This window comes from Rhincodon typus, chromosome 22 (genome assembly GCF_021869965.1).
Source record: "Rhincodon typus isolate 14 chromosome 22, sRhiTyp1.1, whole genome shotgun sequence".
Taxonomy (NCBI): Eukaryota; Metazoa; Chordata; class Chondrichthyes; order Orectolobiformes; family Rhincodontidae; genus Rhincodon; species Rhincodon typus.
Window position 1 is genome coordinate 39,147,430 of NC_063353.1, and position 19,126 is coordinate 39,166,555.

The following is a 19,126-nucleotide window of genomic DNA, read 5'->3' on the forward strand; positions in this document are numbered from 1 at the left end:
TTTGAAGTCCAGTTGTGGGATGGGGCGCGGTGGGGGGTGCGGGTGCAGGGAACAGTGTAGGAGGGGTGCTGGTGGAAAGAAGATTTCCTCTGCTTGTTATTTGTAGCAAGATTGTAAACATATCTTATATGGCCTTGCTAAAAGTTCTGAAGAGAGGATATTGTGGATCAAAACATTTCCTGCTAGTATGTCCTGGGGTAGGATATATCTGACTACAGATAGATCTTCAAAACAAGATTTTGATGCCAAGGCCTTTCTGCCAGTTTTTTTTTCCATTTTACTAAAAGTTGCTGAACCATGCTGGGGGCTATCTGCAATCTGCTTTACTCTAATCTCTATTCAACTATCAAGTCTTAATCACCTGCTGTGTAATATGTCCCTGACTGAGTCCCTGAATTCAATCCTGTTGAATTTTTTGACGTTTTCTTGATCCTAGGCCTTCATCTGTGAGACAGGTGTCCCATTTATAAGGAAGGGAATCCTTTTGTAAATTTGTTGAAACTAACCGAGGTAAAAAGTGACTGAAAAGTAGGAGATAGCTCACGCCTCCTTACCCAAGAGTTTGACGTTTTAGGGTTTCCCATCTGAAATGTTGCTAACTTATTAGCACAACATACTGTCTTAGCAACCTAGTGTTCGAACCCAGGCTAATACACATGGGTACTTTAACCCACTGGCACTTCCATTCACTAGCATATCTTAGAGAATTCAAATTAAAAATGACTCCTCCCCAAGTAGTCCAGTAGACAGCTTTAAATCTTCAGAAAAAAATTAATAAAATCTCCTCCAGAGCCAACCATGTGTAGGCTTCTTCAAACAAAAACACAACTCCATTTAGTAAAAAAAGCTGCACTCCAAGATTCCAAAATAATCTCTTTATCAATGTTGAGAAAAAATACTCTGCTACTACTTTTTTTAAGTGAGAGAGGAAAAGAAATTGAGCCATCAACGTGTAGGTCTTTCAAAAGCTCCATAAGTACAACTCCATTTTAAAAAAAAAACACTTTTTTTGACTATTAGAGATCTAGAAAGAATCAAACTAAAAATCTGAACGACTGAAATGTAATAACTATAATAAAGTTAGAAGTAAGCCTGCAATCTCAGGAGCAGCTGTAATATCCACGCTACTCTCAATCCACCATTTTCTTTTTCTGGCTCAAGGGTCACACACCTGTGTCTCAACCAGAATTGTGTGGGTTCAAGCTGCACTCGGTGTCCTGATCAATTAATCTAGGCTGGTTGGTCACAACAGGACTGAGCAAGTGTTAGATCCTGGACACTTCAGATAACTTGCCTGATCTTATTCAAAATCTTCATGAGATCCTTTTGCATCCAAGGGGGAAGGCAGAAACGGTCTCGGATTAACCTCTTGACTAAAACGCAGCACCTCTGCCATTCCCTCAGCACTGCACTGAGATGTGAGCCCAGATTTCATGTTCAGATCACTGGAATGGCACTTTGACTGTCAACCTCTGAAGTGACAGTGCTAACGCTGATTTAGTGCTCAGTGGATAATTGATCAAACATTTTTACTCATTCAGCTTTCCTTAACACGTCCTTCAGCCTCTTCTTTTATAAAGATGCCCCACACATTGGTAAAAGAGGTCTCAATCCATTAGTAGCAATATATATCACCAAGTAACAAGAGTCAGAACCTTTGAGCCTGATTTGTGAGTTAATTCTTCAAGAATTGAATAACCCTGCTTAAAGATTTTCAACTCCAAATTTAGACCTTCCTCGTCTTTCATTTTTATCTCATCCCCTCTCTCTCTCTCTCCCATCCATTTCAGCCTTGGTCATGTCTTCCATCTTGGTCCTATGCCAAGCTCTCTCAATTTGAAAATAAGGTAACTAGAATAGTACAAAGTGTTCAAGGTGGTGAATGGTCTGGCAACACCATTTGAAATGTGGACCTCTAGAGCCAATGGCTGAAGATACATCGATCTTTCTTGACTGTCTGATGTGGCCTGTCCTTGATTCCAGCTACGTTAGTACATCCCAGCTGTGTGCTATATTATCCACTCCAACACCACCCCCACACCTTCTCCAAAAAAGATAGTTTTCAAGTTTACCACTTTAACTTCGGTCAGTTTTGCTCCACATTGGATATGCATCATTTTGCTGAAAGTTATTTGGTTGATCAAACATAAGGACATTCAATTAACACTAGGGTTATAAAAGTTGTGTGTCTGTCCAAAAAATGGGTAACCTCTTGACTTGCCCCATAAGGCAATTAGTAAAAATACTGCCGGAAATGTGAGGTTGGAGTTTGTGTCAAGGCTGTGACCCCCATCCATTGACTGGAAAGTCAGAAACAAACTCACCATTTGCCAAGGTGCCTATCCCTTCTGGCACATGACATTACCTCTGTGGAAACGGCGTGGAGACAAGAATGAGCTGGGAATCATAAAAGAGCTGCTTTAAGCTCTGGATTGCCTTTGATCTTATCCCCAGAGGGCACTGCAAATCCAACCCTTGGTGTCTGAGAATATAGAAGGGAAAACTAGATCTGGCAGCACCTGCTATTCACCTGATCTGTTGATGCTTGCTAATTCACATGCCATGCCTTATACCTGATGAATTTCTCAGTAGTTAAATGTTCAGCATATATAATCCTATAGTGACAGCAAGAACATATTCAAATTTCTCTTACTTTTGGTGGTCTGCAGACTGGCACTTTTAGTATTGCTTGCTGGGCAGGTCTACTTTTTTCTTGCGATTTGTGGCAATAAGTTGATTTTGAGCTAACGTGAATATTTCAGTCATAAGCATTAACATTTCTTGGAATTGTGTCAAGCAATTTTCATGAATCCAAGGGTTAGGTCACTACAGGTAACCCAAAAATATAGAGTTTCGTTGAACCTGGATGTGGATTATTCAAAAAGTAAGAAATTGCATTTGTATAACACCTTTCACAACCTAAAATTATCATCAGGCCCTTTATAGCTACACTTCAAAGCATTTTGTTAGCTGTAATGTAGGAAATGGTGCAGTTATCTTATGCACAGCAAATTTTGGTAAAGCCATATGAGTTAATTAAGAGATAAATATTGATTAGGGCACCAGCCAAAATCCTGTTCTTCAAATCTTTGACATCCAACTGATGTGAGTTTCAGGCAAACAGGACCTTTAGTGCCTCATCTGAAAGTTAAAGTGACATAGGAATGGGAGCCAGCTCTTGAGCCTGTTCTTCTAATCAATGTGATTGTGAGCTGATTTTACAATGCACATTTATAGACCCAGCTCTGCCCGCTACCCTCAATATCTCTGATTGACAAAAATCCACCAATCTCACGTTTATTGTTCAAGATGGTGGTGGCGAAGTAGGCAGTATCTGGGTTCCTGTACCCAGGCTTGTCCTCTTCATCTGCTTTTCCTTTTTCCTTTTCTCCCTGTTCCTCTTTTCTCAGTTTTACTTAGCTTTTGCTCAAACTTAGCTGATAAATAGAGCTCTTCTTTAGGAAAGCGGCTTCGATGGCTTCCAGATGGTGGTAGCATCTTCAGAGGCAGCATGACTACAGAGTCAGCTGGCCTATGAGGCCTGGAGTGGGACTCTCGTTTCTGCGTGGAGTAGGCCCCTGCCAGCAGCATGGTGTGGGCTGGTGTAGCAGAGCAGGGAGCCTGGCAGTGGCATGGTGTGAGCTGGTGTAGCGGAGTGAGGAGCCTGGCAATGGCATGGCGTGGGCTGGTGAAGCCCAGAGCGGGACTATAGCAGCGGAGAAGGAAAGATTTGTTTATTTTTTATATCATTTAAAGTTAATGTAATTGACACCTATGCATGGTGACAGTACACACTTTTCAATGTATTTTATATGAATACATGTGACAATAAATAAATGATTCCATTTAATATTAATAACTGATCCAACATTACCACATGCAGAAGAGAGTTGAAAACTTCCATGAAGAAGGGATTTCAGAAATTACTGATCTTAGTGAGTGAAAACAAGAAACATTTCTTCACACACAGGCTGGTAATTTCTTTTAATTCATTCATGCGATGCGGGCATTGCTGTCTAGGCCAGTATTTATTGCCCATCCCTAATTGCCCAGAGGGCAGTTTAAGAGTCAACCACATTGCTATGGGTCTGGAGTCACATGTGGCCAGACCAGGTAAGGATGGCAGTTTCCTTCCCTGAAGAACATTAGTGAACCAGGTGGGTTTTTCCAACAATTGACAATGGATTCATGGTCATCTTTAGACTCTTAATTCCAGATTTTTTTCTCATTGAATTTAAATTCCACCATCTGCCATGGTGAGATTCGAACCTCGGTCTCCAGAACATTACGAGGGTCTCTGGAGTTATAGTCCTGTGATCGTACCACTAGGCCTTTGCCTCTCCTATCAATACATCTTTTACTCCTCCTAAAAAGTCTGGTTCTAAGATTTTTTTCACAAAGCACCTCACAAAACCCAAACGCCCTTCCATAAATTTTGAAGGACAGTGGAAATAGTTTCCCTTAATTCCTCTTTGTCTACTCTATTTATTTGTCTTAATATTTTGAAAGCTTCAATTAAGGCCAGAATGTTTTGTCCCACTTTGCTTTGAGCAGATTGGCAGGAAGCAATTTGTATATTCGCTCCTACTGGTAATTTGACAGCAACATGGAACATAAGACCATAAGATGTAGAAGCAGAAGTAGGGCATTTGGCCCATCGAGTCCGCACTGCCATTCACAACTTGCTCTAGCTAGTCCCAACTGCATTAGTATTTTACCAGTGGTTGGGGCTGTCCCAGCTGTAGGGCTAGGGTGCCTAGACCCCTGTTTTTGCTGTTGAAAAACCCATCGGGGAGGATGTTTGCCATCTTTACCCTGTCTGGCCACCCACAGCGTTGTAGGTGACTCTCAACTGCGACCTGAAATGGTCTGGCAAGTCACTAGTTTTAACAAACCCTTAGAGAAAAAGGTAAGGTGGCTGTTGGATGCACCACACCAGATAAAGCAGGCAGCTGACTACCATCTTTCAAGCTGTTAAGGATGGACAAGAAATGCTGGCCTAGCTCACAACAGTTACATCTCCAGAATAAATAAATGAAACAGCTGATTGATTTAACTTTCTGTGACTCGAAAATCTGAAAGTCATGATGATACTTCACTCTTGCTGCTGTTTAAGCCAACGAACATTTGCCACTTTCTAACCAGTCTTCACTTCTTTGTTGGAGTGAGACATGTAAACTAATCTTCCCTCAGATAATGCATCCCCAGGCATCTGTTTTTCTCCAGATATGGCACAATCTTAATCTGAATTGCTGGAAGGCGAGCTGTAAGATACAACAATTTGCATATTTTTAAAAAATTCATATGCAGGATGTGGGTAACTCAGCCAGCACTTGTTATCCGTACCTAATTGCAAATAAGAGTCAACCACATTGCTATGGGTCTGGAGTCACATGTAGGCCAGACCAGATAAAGTAGACAGTTACCTTCCCTAAAGGACATTGTGAACCAAATGGGTTTTCCCAACAATCGGCTTTGGATTCATGGTCATCATATTTACAAAGCACCTTTTAAAACAACAAAGCATTCCCAAGATGTTTTGGAGGAGTGATATAACAGAAAATCTGATACTGAGTCATGTAAGGCGATATCAGAACAGGAAATGAAATGCTGGGTTGAACAGTGTAAATTTTTAAGGTGCCCACTTAAATGAGGAAAGTGAGGTTGAAAGATGTTTAGAGAGGGAATTCCAGAGTTTACAATTAAGGCAGCCAAAACCACATTGCCCAATTATGGAGCATGGGGAATTGAGAATGCACACAATGCCAGAATTGAAGGAGCAAAGTGATTGTATAGGTTTGTTCGGAAAGGGGTGGCTCAGTGGTTAACACTGTTGCCTCAGGGCACCAGGGACCCAGGTTCGATTCTGTCCTGTGGCAACTGTTCGTGTGGAGTTTGCACATTCTCTCTGTGTCTATGTGGGTTTCCTCTGGGTGCTTCAGTTTCCTCCCACGGTCCAAAGATGTACAGGTTTAGGGTGATTAGCCATGTTAAATTGCCCATGGTGTTCAGTGCTGTGCAGGCTAGATGGATTAGCCATGGGAAATGCAGAGTTATGGGGTAGGGGCTGGGTCAGGATGGGATGCTCTTTGGAGGGTTGGAGTGGACTTGATGGGCTGAATGACCTGCTTCTCCACTGTAGAGATTCTATGAAAGGAGGCCAAAGAGATAGGGACAGGGATGAGCTCATGGAGGGATTTAGACATGGGTCTGAGCTCATTGCTGTAAGATATACACAAACAGGTCACTGCATCATTGTGGGTGAGTTGCAACTTGTAAGAGTTACATTTTAATGGCTTGTCAATGCAACATGTAGCACCCAGATACTGGGACCATGCCAGAGCTTTAGAACATGTCACATTTCAAATTAAAGCAAACGGTAACAACAGTCAACATTGACTCTCAGCCCTTGAATAATTGCTTCTAACCCAATTAATTCTCCCTAAATAGTTTTGATATTTTCAGTTGGTGTGTTTATTATTTCAATAATCCGAATCATTTTTTTTCCCTGTGAATCTGGTGGCTTAGAAAGTGGGACAACAACAATTTAATTAAAAAGGGAGATGGAATGGCGGGTTCCAGAAATGTTTTATTCATTCTTTTTTTCAGAGATGTGACTGGAACTGGGTTGTCATAAGTGTAAACAATACATTTTTGCTTCAAGGAAACAAGCACTTTTCCTTTCTTGGTTTATCTGGGCTATAATTCAAAACGCAATCCAAATATAACACTCATTTTAGAAGTACTTCTTTAAATTATTAAATATGGCTATTGGAACATTTTTAGCTTTGTTCTAAGTGGACTTCCAGACTGGCGATTTTTAGAAAGACAGAGCTCCTTATCAAATAATATATTGCTGCATGAAATATTTCTGTTCCCATCTCTTCCCCCTTTCTCCAATATCTGTAATCAGTCTCTATACAATGGAAGTTATATTCAGAACAATGAAATACAAATACAACGTGCTGGTCAGACCTATGAATAAAAGCAAAATAATGTGGGTGTTGGGAATCTGAAACAAACAGAGAATGCTGGAGAAGCTCAGGAGGATTGGCAGTATCTGTAAAGAGAGAAACAGTTAATGTTTTGACTCCAGTCTTCTGAGCTGAGAGTTTGAAGTTTCATTCAGAGTGTTATCAGACTCGAAATATTAACCATGTTTCTGTTTCCACAGTTGCCCAGAGTTTCTCCAGCATTCTCTGTTTGTTTCAGGTCAGACTCTGGGTCAGACCTGGAGGCCTGAGATCAGTTCTGGGCAGCGCAGCTCCAAATAAATACATTGGCCTTGGAGGGAGTTCCTAATAGATTTTCCAGAATTCTATCTTGGGCACAGTGCTTTGGAGATAACAGGGATCTCCACCATCTGTAGAAGAGCCAATCAGGCTCCCAGATTATCCCTTTTCAAGAAAACCTATCACACATTGTGCCACCCAGACACCCGAGAAGTCAATGGCATGTCATAGCCCTGGGACAATAGACCCCATACATTGACAGCTGCCACTAGAGCACTAACCTGAGATCTCAGATCGCCAGGATGACCAGTGATGAGAGGAGTAAGGTTGTAGGGGAGGGGGCAGCAAGGGCAGGGGTGGGTGCGGCTGTCAATAGATCTGATTATCCTTGAATGGACTGAGGAAATGGAGCCCTGGTGGGATGGGAGAAAAATCACAGCCATATCTCATTCGGTGCCCATGTTGAATGTGGACAATCACATACATCTTCCATCATATTGTGGAAGACACGTATCTTGCTTTGGGATAACAATCAGGTTAACTTGGTTAATGAGATAGTAGGCATTCTGAAGCCATTTCTGAAGAAGGGTCTAGGCCCGAAACATCAGCTTTCCTGCTCCTCTGATGCTGCTTGGCCTGCTGTGTTCATCCAGCTCTGCACCTTATTAACTTGGTTAATCCTTGGTTAATCATTCCCATCCTGAAGCAAACATTCAGTTTTCGAGGGCCCAGATGCTATTCCAGCTGGGATCAGTGATTCAGACTGCAGCCACTGAGTCTAGGACCTCCAGCTGCATGTGTTGGTTTGTGAATGTAACAGCACTATGAGAGTGCTGTATTTCATTCCACTGCTAATTCTTAGAAGGCAGTATTGGCATGTTTACATACCCAGCTACAGTACAAGTTGATAAAGAAAAATAATCACTCATTTTCACCTGCCAAAAAAGGTGTATGTATGGTTTCAGAGACAGGTGGGTAAATGTTCATCATTGCTACCTAAGTCATGTCGAACATAGAAAATAGGTGCAGGAGTAGGCCATTCAGCCCTTCAAGCCTGCACCACTATCCAATGTGATCATTGTGAATGTGCAATCTCAGTATCCCATTCCCATCCTCTCTCCATACACCTTGATCCCTTTAGCTGCAGGGTCATGTGCATCTCCCTCTTGAATATATCTAATGACCTGGTCCCAACAGCTTTCTATGGGAGAGAAGTCCACAGGTTCACAACTCTGAGTGAAGAAATTCTTCCTCATCTCAGTCCTGAATGGCTTACCCCTTCTTCTTAGACTATGATCTAAGAATTAGATCTTAGACTTTTGGAACTTCCCCAAAATCAGGAACATTCTTCCTGCATCTAGCCTGTCCAGTCCAATAAGGATTTTGTATGTTCCTATGAGATTTCCCCTCATTCTTCTAAGTTCCAGCAAGTACAAGCCCAGTCGATCCAGTTTTTCCTCATATGTCAGTCCTGCTTTCCTGGGAATCAGTCTGGTGAACCTTCGCTGGACTCCCTCAATAGCAAGAAACCCATTGCACATGGTTTCCATTTCATCAAGTCAATTGTGATAGCATTGTACAGAGAAGATGTTTGTTGTTTGCATTAGAAACTTTTGAGGACAGATTGGAGTTATTTTCCTTGGAACAGAGGAGACAGAGGGAATGCTCACTGAGATATATAAAATTGAGGGGTGTGCTGGAGCCATGAGGAGTAGCCTACTCCCCTTGGTCTATAAACAGGGGGCATAGATTTGGGGTAAGAAGGAAGACGTTTAGAGGGAATGCAAAGGATTTTTTTTTAATCAAGACGGCGATAGGCATCTGAAACCTACTGCCAGAAAGGATACAAGATACAGAAATATCCATGACATTCAACAAATAATTGGTTATTTGAAATAAACAGAAAATGCTGAAAGGTGCTGCCTAAGAATCTTTGGTGCATTTCTGCTGTGCACATTGCTGTACAAACTGCTACTTCTGAGCATCGGTGGTGGAAGGAGTGGATGCTTGTGGATGTGGTGCCAATCAAGCGGGCTGCTTTGTCCTGGATGGTGTCAAGCTTCTTGAGTGTTGTTGGAGCTGCGCTCATCCAGGCAAGTGGGGAGTATTCCATCACACTCCTGACTTGTGCCTTGTAGATGATGGATAGGCTTTGGAAACTCACTGCAGTATTCCTAGCTTCTGACCTGCTGTAATAGTGTGTTTAATTGTTTTATAACTGCGTTGATGTGGCATTTCCAGTTCAGTTTCTGGTCAGTGGTAGTCCCCAAGGATGTTGCTACTGGGGAGTCCATGACAGTAACACTATTGAATGTCAAGGGTGATTAGATTGTCTCCTATTGGAGATGGTCATTGCCTGGCATTTGTGTGGCACGAAAGTTACTTGCAACTTGTCCAGATCTTGTTGCACTTGAGCACGGACTGCTTCAGCACCTGAGGAGTTATAGGTGGTTCTGAACATTGTGCGATCATCAGCAAGCATTCCCACTTCTGACCTTCTGATGGAAGGAAGGTCATTGAGAAGCAGCTGAAGATGGTTGGGCCTAGGACACTACCCTGAGGAACTCCTGCAGAGATGTCCTGGAGCTGAGATGACTGACCTCCAACAACCACGACCATCTTCCTTCATGTCAGGTATGACTCCAACCAGTGGAGAGTTTCCCCCTGAGTCCCGTGGATTTTAGTTTTGTTAGGTTTACAATTTTACTGTAGAGTAAAGAGTTATGTCTAACTGGGTATGCTAATGAAGTGATGCATGCTCACATGCAACAGTCCCTGGAATTTTGTTTCTGCTGCATTGGGCTTCTAAGGACCATATGCAGTAAATCAATGCATCAGCCCATCAATTGCCATGAGCAATACTCCTGGCAGGTATACAGCCACATAGCTTAGATGGAACATTGGTTACATAATCTTGCTCTCTCTTTCGGCTTTATGAACAATGTGAAGCCGCAGTCAGATGTTTCTGAGATAATGTTGATGTTTTCATCACCTCAGCAGACACTGTAAATAACCTTTAGCAGCCCACCAATACCAAGAATATAACAGCTACTTGTCGACCAGAAATTAATACGACCAATTGCACGATGTCCCTCTTGCTGTGCACTTCTAGGAGGCCAGTGAGAGGTGGAAATTGAGTAACTTTGCCAGTGGATGAGAGATCTTCTTCACTGAGATACCACCAAATCAATGAAAATAATCTCTTTAGTTCATGCCCTCAGATAATCAGCACCATGACTTGAGATAATTAAGATGAGCTACTTTCCCCGACTGGTTTGATAAATGCTTTCTCTGTCCTCTTCCTCACAATTTAATGTGGTCTTGCAGGTCAGGCAGTTTCTGAAGAGCAGGGAAGTCAACGGCCCGAAACATTGACTTTCCTGCTCCTCGGATGCTGTCTGACCTGCTGTGCTTTTCCAGCCTCCCATCTATTGTTTGGCTTCCAGCATCTGCAGTCCTTACTGTCCCCAAGTTATTGTGGCCTCAGTCAGATTAGCTGATGTATCCGAAATTTTTCCTGATGCTGGTCTCCCAACTTCACTGCCACTAAAGTAAAATACCATAGGCGATGGAAATTGGAAATAAAATCCAAAAATGCCTGAATTACTCAACAGGTCAGCTAGCATCCAAAAAGTTTCCCTGTTCTGGCGCCAGGGCCATTAACATGAAACCATGTTTTTTCTTCTCTCTCCATAGATGCTGCTTGCTGAGTGTTTTGAGTATTTCCTCTTTCTAATTGCACTGTAGCTGTGTTATTCAAATTATTGGCAGTGTCAAGTTTGTTTTTGTGGCTGCAATGTTATTTTGTGTCCTGATGTGTGGAGGGAGTTTGTTGCAATGTTTCTGGGTTTGAAGTGTTGCAGAACTGAAGGAGAATTTGTTACTGTGTAGCAACAGCTGGATATTTTGCTGCCAGATAGTAAGAACTGCCGATGCTGGAGTCAGAGATAACACAGTGTGGAGCTGGAGGGTCACAGCAGGCCAGGCAGCATCAGAGGAGCAGGAAAGCTGACGTTTTGGGTTTGCTGTAATGCACAGTGGCTCCCTGTCCTTTCTCTAGGGTACAACCTCTGATTGAGAAGTCGGATCAGTTTGGGTGGGAAGGAAGAGAAATGCCTAAAAGCTTCAAGGAGCTGGTCATCTGTTGTACTTTGTATATTGAACGGTGTTCTTAGAGGACCCTCCCTTCTAATCTGTTTTAAAAGGTGTAGATGTCATACAGCTCAAACTGTATGAGAATGAGTCATTTCTTCCTGGGCCTCTGGCTTTGTTAGATTGTGTTTTCGTGAGAGTTCTTCAGGTATTGATGCAAGCTCCGGCTATATCTTCACAAGTAACTGTTAAGCGGGAGAATGTCTGCTGATGCCAGTTATTCACTGATAAATTCTGACAGCACGTGCTTACCTCTGATTTTATTTTCAAATGCACACATGCATATGCAGTATAAAACGTCCCTTAAGAATAAATTCTGCTAGTTTAACATTTCCCTTCTCTTCACCTTTCTATCAACTTTTCAGGATTGTTGTGTTTTTATCATTCCTTCTTTCAATTTATTTCGGAGATTTTGTTGCTATATATGTGCTCCTGGCTGTCAGCAAACTGCTGCCTTTAGGTTAAGCTCAGCTCCAGAGTCTCCCTGAGGAGAGCAGCCTCAAGGACTGGAGTTGGGGATTTATAAGCAGCTGCCAATCTATACTAATGTCCCCCAACAATTAACCTCTAACTTGAGGCAATGTCACTGGGTTAGTAATCCAGAGATCCAAGATAGGACACGTGGATGGGTTCAAATCGTAACACAGCAGCCACTAGAATTTTAAATTCAATTAATAAATCTGGAATTAAAAGCCTCAGTGAGGGTGACCTTGAAACCATTGTCAGTTGGTGTAAAAGCATGTCTAGTTGTGCCATCCTTGCCTGCTCTAGTATACACCTGACTCCTGCCCCACAGCAATGTGGTTCCTCTGAAATGGCCTAGCAAATCACTCCGCTCAAGGACAATTAGTGTTGGGTAATAAATGTTGGCCTTACCTATGAAAACTGATTAGTAAAATCAAATTAGCTGGCCTTGTGTTGTGTCTATTTTAATCAGTCCCTCACATTCCATTGTGAAACTGGCCAAGTTGGAGGCAACTCCATTTCATCTCAACAGGTTCCAGACTCCTGGGTGTTTTTCTAAGCCATTCAGTTGAAGATTAGAGCACATATACCTCTTCTTGAAGGCAATGTGTTTATAAAGCAGGTCCCTAGCGAGAGGTGTTTGCAGTGAACAGGTACACCAGTGGGAACAGCTGAAGGTTTTCGCTGCTGCAGAAATCATTTGAGCAATTGCCTGAGGTTGTATATTAAGATCTTAAGATATAGGCGCAGAATTAGGCCATTCAGCCCATCGTGTCTGCTCTTGGCTGGTATGTTTCTCAACTCCATTCTCTTACTTTCTCCTGGTAATCCTCGATCTCCCTTGCTAATGAAGAAATCCCCTTATCTATCAAGAACCTATTTTTCTTTGTCTTGCATACACTCAATGACTTGATCTCCACAGCCTTTTGTGGCAATGAATTGCATAGATTAACTGCTCTCTGGTTGAAGAAATTCCTCTTCATCTCAGTTCTAAAGGGTTGTCCCTTCGCTCTGAGGCTGTGCCCTCAGGTCCTAGTCTCTCCTGCTATTGGAAACACCTTCTGTACATCCATTCCATCCAGGCCCCTCAGATTCTGTAATTTTCTATGGGATCTCCCTTCATCCATCGAGTACAGACCAAGAGTCCTCAACTGCTCCTCAAGTGACAATCCCTTCATCCCCTGAATCATTCTTGTAAATCTCCTCTGGAACCCCTCCAAGGCCAGCACAATCCTCTTTAGATACAAGGCTCAAAACTGAACACAATATTCCAAATGTGGTCAGACCAGAGCGTTATGTAGCCTTAGCAGTACATCCTGCTCTTGTATTCTAGCCCTATTGAAATGAATTCTAGCACTGCATTTGCCTTCCTAATTGATGACTAAACTTGTCTGTTAACCTTAAGACAATGCTAAGCTCGGACTCCTTTACTCTCTTTGTCTTTCAGAATTATGAACCTTTCCCTGTTTAGAAAATAGTCTATGCCTCTTCTTCCTACCAAAGTACATAATCTCACACTTTCCCACATTGTATTCCATCTGCCACTTCTTTATCCAGTCTCCTAACCTGTCCAAGTCTTTCTGCAACCTCCCTGTTCCTCAACACTACCTGCTGTGTTAAGGGCAAGGTCACCTTTTTTTTTAACTTAAGTGCAACCCAGGATCTATTCCAAAGAAAGTTTGAACAAAATTTATTTTTAGTGAAAACCAAGTATATACAATTGAATCAGAGATAGTAGGAACTGCAGATGCTGGAGAATCCGAGACAACAAGGTGCAGGGCTGGATGAACACAGCAGGCCAAGCAGCATCATAGGAGCAGAAAGGCTGACGTTTCGGGCCTAGACCCTTCATCAGAAAAGGGGGAGGGGAAGGGGGTTATATACAATTCTTCATTTTGTCTTTAACTCAGCAAGTCACACCGTGTCACCTGTGATCGTACATTATCTGGCAGTGCGTTGAAATCTATGTTGTAGTTTGAGACTGATAGTCCATGAAATGGATGTCTGAGAAGGGGAAAGTAAGATATTTGAACTTGGCTATCTTCATTTGGGAGAATGCTGGCTCACAGAGGGTTGCAGAGTCAAAGTAAAGCTTTCACTTTCAAATTGCAGGATGATAGGTATGGGTATTTTTCTCTGTCTACGAATCCCCAGAAATCTCAGTCTCTTGATCTGCCTTTCAATTCAGTATCATTTTGCGTATTCATTAAGTCCATATCAACCCGAGAGCTTTGTAAGTCAAATTCCATCTGGCATTTGGTAACCGATCCACCAATGTCTATGGGAAGGAATGGATTTGAAACAAACGTGATGATTTGTTCCATCACATTTAAGTCCTGAAATTGCCCCTTGAATTCCTAATCTAACTTCCTCTGGTGTACACAGAGGTTTTCTGAAAGGGTCTAATTTTCTTTGTTTCTGATTTTCCGTGGCATTTTCTCCACACTCGGTGTTGTAGAGTTTTATATTTTTAAATAGGGAGGACCACAGACAGAGTTTAAATCTGAGTGCATTCTCAGCACTGATTGTACATGCCAAGTTCTATCCTTTCCCCTGGCATTGACATTGTTGCATCTGTAATGAACCATAGAATCCCTACAGTGTGGAAGTGGGCCATTTAGCCCATGAAGTCCATACCAGCCCTCCGAAGAGCATCCACCACCTCCCTCCACCCCGCCCCATCTTCATTCCTGTAACCCTGCATTTCCCGGGGCTAACCCACCTGGACTGCACATCCCTGGACACTGAGTAATTTAGCATGGCCAATCCACCTAACCTACACATTTTTGGACTATGGGAGGAAAATGGAGCACGCAGAGGAGCCCCCCCAACATAGACACAGGGAGAATGTGAAAACTCCACACAGACAGCCCCCCGAGGGTAGAATCGAACCCAGGTCCCTGGAGCTGTGAGGCAGCAGTGCTAACCACTGAGCCATCGTGTTGTCCTGAAGTTGAGCTACCACACACTGTCCGACCACTCACTGCACACTTCATTCCTCAGGAAGAAAAGTGATGATTTTAGGCATCTGATCTAGAAATCTTTGCAGAATCTTCGCTCGACTTAACCACATCACATCAGCGTGAAGGATTAGCTCACCATGGGCAGCACTGAGGTCGTTGAGAAAGAATCTAAACCACTGGTGCTGAGGGGTTTTTGCTCAAAGGGAGTTTACAATCTTAACAACGGCTTTCATTCCATAAGAAAAGATCATAACATTACTCACTGATGCTTGCTGGTGGATTATACATGAACAAAAATGAGGAGTAAAGGGACTCTATCCTTATTGTTGCTGTGGGGAGGGCATTTGAGGGCAGAAGTCCAGTAAGGAACAAAAGAGGGGAAATCAGGATCATTTCTGCAAAATACAATTTGCATCTAGCATGGCTGGTGTATCATCAGTTGTAATCGAAATCAGTTTCTCGAATGGAATATTTTTCTCAAACACATAAATTTTGAATTCACTTTAGCTATCTTCGCTCCTGTTCTCTCTTTTTAAGAGGTGTCAGAAATGTAGAACCCTTTCCTTTTTCACTGGCAAAAAAGAACAGGTGGGAGTGGCGATTTGCATACAATTACCACTCTTGGGGAAAATTTGGCCCAAAACACTGTAAAAACATAACCGAAAATGTTACTGTGCTGCCTCAGTTAGGAGACCTCTTGATATGAGTCACCAGACTCCACTTGGTGCTAAGCATAAAAATCACCTCTGACTATTTGGTGAAGTAAGATGAGAAGATAAACCAAGACCCCACCTATCTGCTCAGATGGATGTAAACAATCCTACGGCACTTTCTTGAAAAAGAGCAGGGAATTTCCCCCTCATTACCTGGTCAAGACTTATCGATCAACCAACATCACATCACATTGATGTCAATCGATGTGAGGCTGGAAAAGCAGAGCAGAAAGTTGACGTTTCAGGTTGAAACCCTTTGTCAGGACTGGGGAGGGCCAAGATAGCCCAGAAATAAATGGAGGGAGGGAGGTGGGTCTGGAAGCAGAGTAGGTGGGATGGTGACAGGCGGACGCAGATAGGGGGTTATTGGGATTGGTCAGTGGGTAGGAAGATGGACAGGTTAGTTTAGGTTAGGTCAGGCTAGGGAGGTGGGAGGAGGGATTAGGAGGAAGGCTGGAAATGGAATGAGGCCAGGTTGGAGGGATTTTGAAGCTGGCAAAATCAATATTGAGGCCATTGGGCTGTATGCTCCCAAGGTGAAATATCAGGTATTTTTCCTCCAGTTTACGTTTGGCCTCACTCTGACAGTGAAGGAGACCAAGGATGGACATGTCGCCAATGGAGTGGGAGGGGGAATTAAAGTTGATGACAACCAGACGGTCGGTGCGTGCAGAGCACAAATGGTCCATGAACCGGTCCCCGAGTCTGCGTTTCGTCTCCCTGATAGAGGAGGTCACATCGGGAGTAACAGATACAGTAGATGAGGTTAGATGAAGTGCAGGTGAATCTCTGCTGGATTCAGAAGGATTGTTTGGGGCGTTGGACAGAGGTGAGAGGGGAGGTGTAGGGGTAGGTGTTCCACCTCCTGCAGTGAGGGTGGAGGTGTTGGTGGGGAGTGTAGAGCTGACGAGGGAGCAGCGGAATGAACGCTCCCTGTGGAAAGCGGACATGGTTGAGGAGGGAAATATCTTTTAGGTGTTGGGTTCTGATTGTAGTTGGCGGAAATGTAGTAGGATGAATGATTGGATTTGGAGGTTGGTAGGGTGGTGTGTGAGGACTAGGGAGACTCTATCCTTATTGTTGTTGGTGGCGGGCGGAGAGAGTGTCTGAGGGCAGAAGAGCAGGAAATGGAGGAAACGTGGTTGTGGGCATCCTCAATTACAGAGGAAGGGGAACTACAGTCCCTAAAGTAGGAAGACGTCTGGGATGTCCTGGAGTAAAGCACCTCATCCTGGGAGCAGGTGTGGCGAGGTGGAAGAATTATGAGTATGGGATAGTATTTTTGCAGGAGGCTGGGTGAGAGGAGATGTATTCGAGGTAGCTGTGGGAGTCAGTGGGTTTGAAATGGATGTCAGTGGTGAGTCAGTTACCAGAGGTGCAGACCAGATGTCAAGGAGGGGGAGGCAGGTGTCAGAAATGGTCCAGGTGAATTTCAGAGCAGGGTGGAAATTGTTGGTGAAGTTGATAAACTGCTCAAGCGCCTCATGGGAGCCTAAGGCAGCACCAATGCAGCTATCAATGTAGTGGAGGAAGAAGTGAGGGATGGTGCTGGTGTAGTTGCGGAACGGGGACTGTTCCACGAATCCTACAAAGAGGCGGGCATAGCTCGGGGCCATGCTGGTACCCACAGGCACCCCTTGGTTTGCAGGAAGAGGGACGAATCAAAGGGAAAATTGTAGAAGGTGGGGACCAGTTCTACCAAGTGAATGCAAGTGTCAGTGGAGGGGGACTTGTTGGGCCTATGGGAGAGGAAGAAGCGTTACATTGTTGCTTGTAGGAGTGTGCTGGACATAAATTGGTTGCAGCTCCTGCAATGTTTCTTCAAAAAGTAGCTTTAAGGCTGCGAAGTGTTTGAGAGCTCTGTGTAGTTGTGAAAAGTGCTATGCAAATGCAAGTCTGTTTTTCTTTCTTTAAGATTCCTCATTTCTCTCAAAGAACATCAAGGGTACACTCCAGGATAATAATCTAACACTGGGCAGTGTCAAGGCTATTTCTATGTGATCGAGCCAAAAAGTATGCCCTCAACAGGAATTGACATTTGAAATAAGTACAATGGAGTAGATTTACATTTTGACCACCTTGGCACCAGGCTGATGTGGTAAGTCGTCCACCCTCTGTAGAAGCTATCTGTTTATCATTCCATTCATTTCAGAGCAATGCACTGGAAGGAACGTAGGAATGGGCCATTCACTGCTTTGAGACTGCTCCACTGTTCAATACGATCATTACCAGACCCCCATCTCAATGCCATATTCCTGTTTTCTCCCAATACCCCTTGGCACCTTCAAAACCTAAAATGTTACGTATCACTTTCTGAAATAATCTGGGCATTCCGCCTAAGCTATCAGGTTATAGAACAGTGACTAGTAGACATGAGTTTGACATGGTTCTGCAGACAAAGCAGATGGGAGATGCCGTAAAGGTTAGTTTTTGGGAGAAAGATTAATCGTGGCTCATACCAAATTGTGTCTAATGAAACAAACACCAGGTATCTAACTGCTACAATATTGTAAGACCTAGTCAGGACATTTACTGTGTTCCATCACCACTGGGGTAATGAGCACCTTTTTCAAAAATGTATGTTATCAGAGTCCCAGATGATGGGTAAGGTGAAATTGGGCATGGGAGGAAGGCACAAAACCCTTGGTTTTGCTTTGGCAAAGGTGCTACTAACCATGCCCACCAGAATTTGTTGTATGACAGGCACCAAACACAATTCCTCTGAATTGTTTTGCTTTCCCAGCCAATGTTCCCTTTCACTTTCAGTATCCTTCTTTTGTATTCTGCTGCACAGCACATTGATAGCATTTTGACTGTCAGTCGTTTTGTTATTGCATTGAATTCTGCTATCCACTCCTGACAATTAACCTTTTTGACCTCTGTAGACCCACGCACCAGATGGAAGGTGGGTTTACCTCCAGGGAGAGTTAGTCGGCAAAAACAGTACTGGTAAATGCCAGCTGAGGGGCATTTAATAAGTTTGAGAACTGCAAACTCTTTCACCAAATAATGGAGTTATACTTGCCTGGACAAAGGAAGATTTAATTACAGCATTAGGGTCTTGTGGCAGGGCGGTAATGTACCTCGACTAAAAGGTCTGGGTTCTAGTCCCACCTGCCGTGTAGGTGTATTATAATATGCTAAGCTAATTTTCTTTTAATATCAAGTCTTGCAAATCTTCAACAAACTAACTCAAAGTTCAAGTAAACACCCATTGTGGTCTAAAAAGTGTTCTTCAAAATGCAAGTGACATTCAATCCAGGTTAATTTTACATTTCAGAGTGGTGCTGGAAACAAATTACTGAAGGTTGGTCAATCTTTACAGCTAGAACACAATTGGATATTAGGAAAGAAATGGGAGAGAAAATCCCTTGAAGTCCGAATTCCTTGTGTGTGTCTGTGTGTGTATATTGGAGCAGAGCTTAATGGTTATGGCTTGCCCTGCGACGTAACCCAGTGATACTTACTTTCAGATCCCATTTATGATGGTTGGTATAATGCCGGAGAATCAGACCCAACTGAAAAATTCTCATCCCATATAATTTATAAAATTCTCATTCCCATGTTCAAATCTCTTCACAGTCTCACCCCTTATTTTCTG

General features: G+C 43.1%; 1 long non-coding RNA gene across 1 annotated transcript in view; it reads right to left on the reverse strand.

Annotated features, from left to right (window-relative positions):
- Positions 1-3,823: 3,823 nt before the first annotated feature.
- The window catches only part of LOC125485796, a 46,654-nt gene continuing 31,351 nt past the window's right edge, over positions 3,824-19,126 (reverse strand). The window contains exon 3 of the long non-coding RNA XR_007264505.1: positions 3,824-5,264. This is a non-coding gene — a long non-coding RNA (uncharacterized LOC125485796). The remainder of the gene's footprint in view (positions 5,265-19,126) is intronic.